The 10,043-nt window shown below is 38.0% G+C and overlaps 1 pseudogene; it reads left to right on the plus strand.

Annotated features, from left to right (window-relative positions):
• Positions 1–58: 58 nt before the first annotated feature.
• The window catches only part of LOC109371992 (protein RCC2 pseudogene), a 12,104-nt pseudogene continuing 2,119 nt past the window's right edge, over positions 59–10,043 (plus strand).

Genomic DNA, 10,043 nt, shown 5'->3' on the forward strand with positions numbered 1-10,043 from the left:
TGTACAACGGAATATTATTCTGCCATAGAAAGAATGAAATCTTACCATTTGCGACAACATGAATGGACCTTGTATGCTAATGGCATAACAGAATTATCATAATAGTCCAAAACTGGAAACAACCCAAATGTCCATCAGCAGGTAAATTATAAACAAAATGTGATATACTGATACAATGAAATAATACTCAGCAATAAAAATGAGTTAATTGATGATATACAAACAACTTAGATAAATTTTTAAAAATTGGTAAGTGAAAGAAGCCAGACATAAAGACTATATGTTATATGATGCCATTCATTTGAATTTCTAGAAAGAAAACACTATAGTAACAGAAAGTTGGTCAGTGGCAGTCTGAAACCAGAGGTGGGGGTGTAGAATGACTGCAAAGGGGAATGGTGAAACTTTCTGAGAGTGATGGAGCTATTCTAAATCTCAATTGTGGTAGCAGCTGCAATATTGTATACATTTACCAAAACTCATGAAAGATAACATGGGTACATTCTATTGTATGTAAATTATACTTCAATAAGTCCATTTAAAAAACAGGGCCACTGAGTTGGCTCAGTTGGTTAAGAGCTTGCTCAAGAGCGCGAGCTCTGAGCAACAGCGTCACCGGTTCGATCCCACATGGGCCAGTGAGCTACACCTGAGCTGCCGCTGAGCTGCCAACAGGTGGCAGGATGGCTCAGCTGGTGAGAGAATGTGCTCCAAACAAGGAGGTTGCCTGTTCCAGATGGTGGGCTACACCCACCCTCAAAAAAAAACAAAAAAAAAAAAACAGAACCACATTCTAAAATATTCAAAATTAGGTAATCTTATGTTATCCAGTAAACACATATAAGAATTTTATTCTCATATAACCATATATAAAATATGTATTAAGCAGTGCGGTGTGGTGGAACAAGAACAGATTTTTTTAATCCAGACAAATCTAGAAACAAAGCTTGGTTCTTCTGCTCTGTATTTGATCAGACTAAACTCTCATTCTTGACTTCCTTCTCTATAAGGCATACTTTGTAGTATGGCCTTGTGTGGGGAAGCACCATTACAAAGCACCTGATGTTATCCCCTACGTAGTCATATAATTACTATAAGGTTTCTTAGAAATACTCATATTGAAGCAATATTTTGCATTATCAGCTTATTGGGTAAAGATACAATTTATGAATGGATATTCTTCAGAGATGCCATTGGAATCCTGGATTGTTCTTCAGTAATCATTCAGTTTATCTCTCTGGCAAAATTAAAGGTAAATTGCAATTGCATAATTAGGATTCCAATTGACCACAAAAGAAATCTTCTCTGGCTAATAGCCTTTAGCACTTAAGAAGATAGAATACGATTACCTCTATCTACTAAAGTCAATATTATTAAGTGTGTGTTTCAATTATATGTATTTATCTGATAGAGATGGCTAGAAATAATTATATAGTATTGTCATCTAACCAACCATTGATTGCATTACTAGCCCGAATTCTCACCTCCCCCTATATTCATAGCCTTTGTCACATGACCTTTGACCTCCTATCAAAAGCATATATTTCCCACTCTGATGCTGAGCATGGCCATGTGACTTCCTTTGGCAAATTAGATCCTAGAAAACATTAAGTAAATGAGGTTTGTAAAAGCACTTACTTGTTCTTGCTTTTGTGCCTCTGCTGTAGTCATAAAAAATATGCCTCAGTTAGCCTACAGATGGATGAAAAATACATGATAAGAGATGAGGGTAAATGGGATGAAATATATGGTGATGGAAGGAGAACTGACTCTGGGTGGTGAACACACAATGTGATATATAGATGATGTATTACAGAATTGTACATTTGAAACCTATGTAACTTTACTAACCATTGTCATCTCAATTAAAAAAAAAAGGATTCTGAATCATGGCTGGACAAAAACCAAAAAGAGTTGATTTCCACCTATTGTCCATGGCAGGCTAGTCTTGATCAGCCAAGGACAGCTGACACCCTGTGCTCAAGCCCAATCAGGATGAACACAGCTGCCTAGCCAACTACCCCACACACTGTGAGAGCAGGAAATGAGCTTACATTCCACAGCAGATAGAATTTTAATTGCCTTAAACTCAATTTCTTTAACTGAAAAAGTTCGAGCAAATTGCCAAACTTGTATTTGTTTCTTTGAGACTTTATAATGGAGAACTGTACTCAACTGTCACAGATGAAACATAGTAGTAAGCCAATTAAGTTATATCACTTCAGATAATTTCCTCAAGCTTCTGCCCTATTCCAATAGCCATAATCAAGCTTCATACCTCATTGCAAAAATCGCTTGACCACAGTGAATGGTGCAAGTGAAAACAACCAGGCAAGGTTGAAAATGTCTGATTTTGTCATCTTGTGGCCATTAGTGATAAACAAGAGATCCTCTCTTAGATAAACAATCCTCTCTTAGAACTGGGACTAAAAAATGATTCTGCTGGTTGTTTATTGATTTTATTTTTATTTTATTAACTATTTTTTAAGTTGCTTTGATTACTGCTGGAGTAGTAACTCATCAGGAGAGGGCTATATGCTGCAGTCTATTGCTTCTCTGCACACACACCTCACTAATAGCTTCCTAAGTCCATGGGGATAAAGTGAGGTAAATGTAGGATAAAAGTAATTTTTCCCCTAATTTACAGACCTTAGCTAGCTGAGCCTGAGCGCCATCGATCTTCCCTAATTGCTTGGGAAGAATGCTCAGGAAAAGCTTACCCTCCTCTTTACTTAAATAATATGAATTACTTTAATTAGTAAACATGGTAAATACTGTTCTATTTATTAACCAGATACTCATACCCTCCCTGATTCCCACAAATTTGGCACTGATGAGTAACTTGTGCAATGTTTAGTGATCTTACCTAAGTAAAAAGGGTCAAGTGCAAACTCTTCTGCATCATAATGGTATTTTAAATTATACTAAATGTTGTGCAAAGAAATACAATTACGGATGTTCCATACCCTAAGTCACAAATTCACACTCTAAAAACGGTAACAATTATAGACATTCCATATCTTTTCTTTAAAGACATCATATTTATTTGTCTTTAAAACCAAAACAATTGGACACTTTAAAACTATTCTGCTCCAATAAGACGCATTATGTTTTGTAAAATCTAGTATGATATGGTAGAAAAAACACTACTTCAGTTTTCAACTTCTCACAGTCTATGGGACAATGTTCAAGTCGGCTATCATCTGTGGGTCTCAATTTCTGCATTTAATTGGCTGCTTCAAGGCAGTAGGATAGACTAATGGTGTCTTGAGGTACCATCCAACTGTGCAAGTCCTGGCATACAAGCCCTGTCATTGTATTTCAGGGCCCAAAGAATAATAAAGTGACCTGTCGATTTGTAGAGTAATTTCCTGTTTTATCTCATTTAAGGCTCACAACCTCCTATGTGAAAAATAGATTTGTATTATTAGCTACTTCCGCCAGATAAAGAAACTGAGCCTCGGGCGGGCCGAGTGGCTCAGTGGGTTAAGAGCTCGCTCAAGAGTGCAAGCTCTGAGCAACAGGGTCACCGGTTCAATTCCCCAGCTCTAGCTGAGCTGCCAACAGGTGGCAGGATGGCTCAGCTAAAAAAAAAGAAAAAGAAAAGAAAAGAAAAAGAAACTGAGCCTCAAAGAGGTTAATGTCTTCACTAGGATCACAGGCCTAACAAAATGAGCAACACAACCAACTCGTGGCTCTTCTGACTCCGAATCTAATGCTCTTTCCAATGTATTCATACCACATTCTCTCTCACATAGGTCTGATATCCAAATTTCTGAAATTGCGTTTTCAAATGCATTCTATTAGCTTTTGAGAAAAGCAGACCTTTCCAATGTTACTTGGCAGAGTTGCATTTACAAAGCTTCACATAAAATTGAACCGTGCAAGAATATGTCCTGTGTTTATCAGAGGTATCAAAGAAAAATTTTCCCAGCCTTCATATACCTCTAAAGTTCACCCACAAGCAGAGGTGGTCCTTGTGCAGCTAAGTGTAAATCAGCTGCATAGTGTTGAAGTCATGGATTAAAGATTATCCTCTCTTTGCCACTTTTGCTGTCTGTCATCTGGAGAAAAGCTTCACAGACATGGCAATAAATGAGAATAGCCAACTGGCAGACTTCAAACCAATTAAGACATCTGGTGATGAAGGGAGGGACTAAACCAAGAAATAACTAAATAGAATAAATAAGTAGGACAATTATATACAATGTGGATAGGAAGTCATCACGTTTTTAATGCTCAATTCAAGTCTATATCCTTCTTACAGGCTCCATGGCTCCTCATTTCATGAATTTCCTCCTTGGGCCTTCTGTGGTGTGTACTGTCTCTTTTACACAGGTTACAACCTTATTACTCTCAAATCGCCCTAATTGGGAACACCACCTCCACATCCAAATGATAGTCACCCCTCCTACTTTCGTGGTTCTCATTTATCCCCCAGCTACCAGAAACATATCCCAGCCCCTGTGCTAGAGGAGGAAGATGTGTTTCTACTATTCCAGTTAAAATCTAGGATTATCTTCTCCTAGGAGCTTTTAAGTTCTATTGCACCATTAATCCAATTACTAATGAGCATAACTAGCTTTTCTAGTCTGGAACATTATTGCCACACAATTTTTTTTTTCTATGAGGAGAAAGTATTCTTATATCTAAGTGACACTCTCCCAAAAAGTCTTGAAATATACCCTACTTATAATTTGGGAGCAGTCCACAGTCTGATTTGCACTGTTCACTAAAATCAATCTTCCCTAATTACACTGTAATTGTTTACTTGGGTGTGAGCTACTGCTTTATTTTACTAAACTTTCTAATGCTTATCAAAGTTCTGAGTCTACACACATGCTCCAAAAATGCTGTTGACTGATGAAAAAGCAAAGAAGTTCTGCAAATAGAAACGAGGTCACAGGAAAATTTATAAATTATAGCTGTCTAAAACCAACAATTATACAAGCATATGTTGAAATTCAGAGTGTCCTGTTATGTATGTTGAGGTCTTGGACTCACTGTTTTTGAAGAACAAACAGAAAGGCAAAAGGGCATCAAACACAGGAAGAGGTAGAAGGTGGATGAGGAAGAGAAAGACAAAGGGAGACAGAGAGAGAATGAGGCAGAGAATGACATGCGTGGGAAAGAAAGAGTGATTAAGAGGGGAATGCAATAGCAGACCCAGAGACAAAGACAGAAGCAAGAAACAGACATTAAAATAAAGTTGAAATGCTATGAATAAAAATTACCCAAAAGTAGGCATTTACTTTTTTAAAAGTAGGTTATTTACTACCTAAGAGAAAATAATAATTTTTTCAGGTTTTCTGTTTTTAGACTTTCTTATTTTAGGTTCCACATCAAAAGTAAAGGAAAGAGGAATAAGAAATATAAAACTGATTAAATATATTTAAAGTAAATTCCTGGAAGGAATTTCTCTGGGGAAACTGTGCAATTGATTAAGTTGCTATCTATTCCCAACCTTCCAGTTAAGTACCCCTTTTACCTTCTTAGAGACTGTGCCTTCTTTTGATCCAATTTTTTTTTTTTAAGATTTTATTGGGGAATTTGGGGAAGGGGAACAGACAAGTTGCTGTCATTTTGTTCTTCAGTCTAGTTGTGGAGGACGTTGCTTCACTGGCCCAAATTGGCACCATCATTGCGCTCTTCCCAGGCGAGGCAGATCAATCGCCGGCTTCTGGACGGCCGCTCACTGCGGCTGCTGGCCACTCATACTGGCTGCTGGCCACACATGGTAGCCCATGGCAACCCACTGCCACAGGGGCTGCAGCCTACGCCGCCGCCGGCGACTCACGGCAGCCCAGCTCCAGGTTGAGCTGTTGTTCAGCATGTTAGCTGTAGAGGGCAGTGTCACTGGCCCTCATATGTGGGATCCGAACTGGGGCCCTCTGGCGTCCCAAGTCAGCTCCCAACCATCGCACCACTCGGCCGGCCCTTGATCCAAATTTTTAAATAAAACAATGTACTTTTAGGAAAGGTTCCAAATTGCATTTACACTAAAGTATAAAAGATTAAGTCTGATTTTCAAGGCAAATTATTGGCAGTAGTGTGTCCAAATAGTTTCTTGTCAAAAAAGGAATACTTTTGAAGTAAAAGGAGGTATTATTAATAATTACACCAGGGAAACAGATGCAAAGTAGGACTGGGCTAAAGGAAAATGGTTGCATGGTCATTTCTAAGTAGGAGAGAGAGATCTAGGGGAAAGGGCCCTTCCCTGAGTCTCCAAAACAAGACATATATTGCTTCATGCCATGTAGCAAATTAGCTCTATATCAGTCTCAGATGAATCAAATTACGACACCGAACTATTTTGTCTATCCTCAGGATGTTATAAAACAACAAGACCTCTATCACTTCAACTTATGATCCTATCACAGAGTCATTCTAATATGTTCTGCCTTTCTGAATACTTAATGCAATAATTTACAAGTGTTGGCTTCTAGAGCTACAAATATCTGCCAATTAATTAGCAGTGCAAATGGAAATGCTAACAATTGCCTGATTTGCATTCATATGTGATTTTAGATAATCCAGGTCAAGACTCTCCTGTTTTTCCCAATTATAGAAAATTCATGATAGAACTCAAAACATATATTCTTAAAATAAACCAGAGATGTTTCTGGCAAGTAGAATTTACATAATAATATATATACATGCAATAAATTCTATCTTTGAAGGTTAGGTCCATAAACAAACCACATTATCAGCTTGCCAGAAATTTTAGTCTGTTGATACTAAAAATGGGCAAATATAGATATTAGAATTAATAATATAATTTGTAAATCCATGCTTTATAAAATGTCCTTTTCATTCAGTGCATATTTTTCTAAAATTGTCCCACTCCCATTTCTATAACCTCCTCCTGACAAAAATCACTGCCCCCCAACCAAAAAAAAAATTAGGGCTAAAACAATGGCAGGGCCATAAAACACCCTCTTATTTCTAGTCATCCACACCTGGTGTTCTATTAATTTATGGTACAGATTGATCTATTCCCTGCGGGCTTCCTACAAGTTTTCTCTAAACCAAAAAAACATATAGGCAATTAATTAAAAATTCACTAGAAAATATTTTAAGTTTAATTGCCAATTGGTCTGTGAATGTCCCAACTAGCTTTAATTTAAATGTGAAAAATCAGCACAAATTTAATAGTGATATAATTAAAATCATTAATTCATTATTTATTCAAGACTATATATTGAAAATATACTCAATGTATTGACACTGTTACAGGATCTGGGCATATTAAAATGAACCAGACAACAAGATCCTTGTCTCAACAGGATTTACATTGCAAGGGGAGGAGTCAGAAAGAATCAAGATAGGTCAGCATAGTACTGTTTACACTGCACTGCTGTGCCAAATAGATGGAGGGGAATTTAAGCCATTCTCAGTCCATTTAAGTTAAGTGATATCAAATGCCTAGCATGCAACACATGCTTATTTGGGTAAGTGAAGGTAGGCAACTGCTGTGTTGTTGTACTGAGACTAAAAAGCCACCTGCTTAGATTCACAAGTGTTAAGACCACTCCTCTCCTTAATCCGTTAAGAGAAACCTAGCCTTTTAGCACTGAGATTTCAAAACCCACCACGATGCAATTAAAAATATAATAGTGCTGAAGGCCAGCTGAGTGGCTCAGTTGGTTAAGAGCTCGCTCAAGAGTTTGAGCTCTGAGCAACAGCGGTTCGAGTCCCAGCCCGAGCTGAGCAGCCGCTGAACTGCCAACAGGTAGCAGGATGGCTCAGCTAAAAAAATAATAATAATAATAATATACATATATATATATATAATAGTGCTGTTAGGCTCTTCACAAATAAGTGAAGCAATATGAACTGCAGAGCATAAATATTATTTATCAAATAGTATAAAAATGATAACATGTACTACACCTGTCACTCATTGAGCAACCCTCAAACTGTTTCATGCTCATTTTCCCAGTTTCCATTCACACCTATCCCAGAGAACTCATGAAGTAAGCACTAAGCTGCTCTCTCAAGGCATTAAATTCACTCACGCATTATGTGAGAGAACTTGCACATTGAAATGGGTTCTGAAACATGTCATTAGCAGAGTAGGTTTTTAAATGGTGAGTCTTTATGGAAACAGGATCCGCACTCTCTTAAAGGTTAAAAACTAAGTGGGTACCATAATAGAATCACAAATTAAATTTCATTTCATCTTCTAGTACCAGGGCTGTAGTCTACAGTTTTGCCTTTTGTCTAAAGCACAAAGGGATCTGGCAGAGGATATGGATGGAGCTGAAATTCAGTCCATGCTCTCTGCTTTCTAAACCCTGTGGTCTGGTGCAGGGATCCGTCAGCCTCCAGGAAAAGGGTGCGTCTTCCTAATTCATCCTCCTAGAAAAGCTTCCTTTTCTATAATTCTCCCAAAGATCCTGTCTAGGCTAACAGATCTTGGACAGGTACTACTAGCACAACAGCAGCTAAAGTAAGCAGCAACTACACAAAGAAGTTTCCACACATCAACCCTTTTTCCTGTCAAGCATCCAGGGTAAATTTTGAAAATAAGAGTTGAAATTCGAAGTTTAGTTTCCATAACTGTAAGCCTAAAAGAACCAAAACAAAAAGTCTTTGAGGTGAAAATGTTCTTTGTAAGAGGAAAAGAGGAAATGGTGCTACTGACCTCTTGATCACATGTCTTAGAGGAGTTTTTCCCACAGCAGTAATTCCTGGACACAGATTCACAGTCTGTCACCAAGTCCCACTTGTGATCAGCAATACAGGCTTGAGAGAAGCCATAGAGAAGAGTGTCTGACTAAAGGGACTAAAAGAATAACCAATTATGTTGACCTGAACAGCTGTGATGTAAACTTTGAACTAATCTAGCACCTATTCCAGCTAAATATCCCTAACAATATCCTGTTGTTGCAAGCCCCTGGATAGCCTGGGCTTTTAATGATTCCTCTCTGTCCCCAGCTCCCAGCATGATACTGGGCATGTAGATTGAATAAATGTTATTTGAACAAATAAGAGACATTTAGAAATTGCCACTTAGTGGTTCCTAATATCCGCGTTGTAAGCTCAACACTGAAGTCAATTAAAATCCTATCTGCTGTGGAATGTAAGCTCATTTCCTCCTATTAGGCTCTCAATTCAAGTCTATAAATATTTATTGAATACCTATTTGGTATAAGGCACTACACACCTAAAGCTGTGGGGAATACAGAGATAAATTCATAGAGTTGCTGCTTTTACGGTGATTATGAGTTCATGAAAGTGACAGAGGTACAAAGGCAGTGTATCAACCAGAATGTCATCGTTCTCTACTAGCAAGTCAAGAAACCTACAGACAACGGACTTCATTTTAGAGTCACCTTAGGAATTTGAGCAGAGCTGCCGTAGCACTGAACCAAAGTGAATGTCAAGAGCTTTGACATTAGCAAGGGGGTTTTGTTGAACATTTTCAACTCAGATTTCCCACAATCCCAACGTTCAGTTGTTCTCGCAGGGAAGACAGAATAAATGTTGTCATGGTGCCCCAGAGGAAAATGACAAACAAGATTATAAGAATGCAAGATCTTGCAGCAGGAAGCTGAATGAAAAAAGAAAAACATAGGCAGGGAGCCCAGTCTCTTGCCCAGCAGAACTGGAAGGACGTCTCAGGCTCCCTGCACCAGGGCTCCTTCCTACCTTCCGGGGCTCCTGCCAGCCCCTGATGATTGACAGGTACCTATTGCCCAGTAATTGACACAACGTTCTAACACTCAAAAGTATGATCCCTGCATAACTTATGTCTTTTGTATCCATATTAAAAAATTATATAACTGCCCAATGGCCTGTCAATATTATGGCATGTTTTGAGGGGGGAAAAAAAAATGTCAATAAGTCATTTTGAGTAGGATTGGTTTCAGTTTGCTCCTTGTCCAATTTGAATACCAATCTTTTAATGCGAACAGTTCATGTTATGATATTGGTATATCTCACTATGATCTTGTTTTAATGGGAAAATTGCACTGTGAGATTGGTGTTGCATTTGAATTATAAGTTCTTAGTATTCTGCATTTGGGTTATCTAACTGA

The sequence above is a fragment of the Hipposideros armiger genome, unplaced genomic scaffold (assembly GCF_001890085.2).
Source record: "Hipposideros armiger isolate ML-2016 unplaced genomic scaffold, ASM189008v1 scaffold_608, whole genome shotgun sequence".
NCBI classification, from domain to species: Eukaryota; Metazoa; Chordata; class Mammalia; order Chiroptera; family Hipposideridae; genus Hipposideros; species Hipposideros armiger.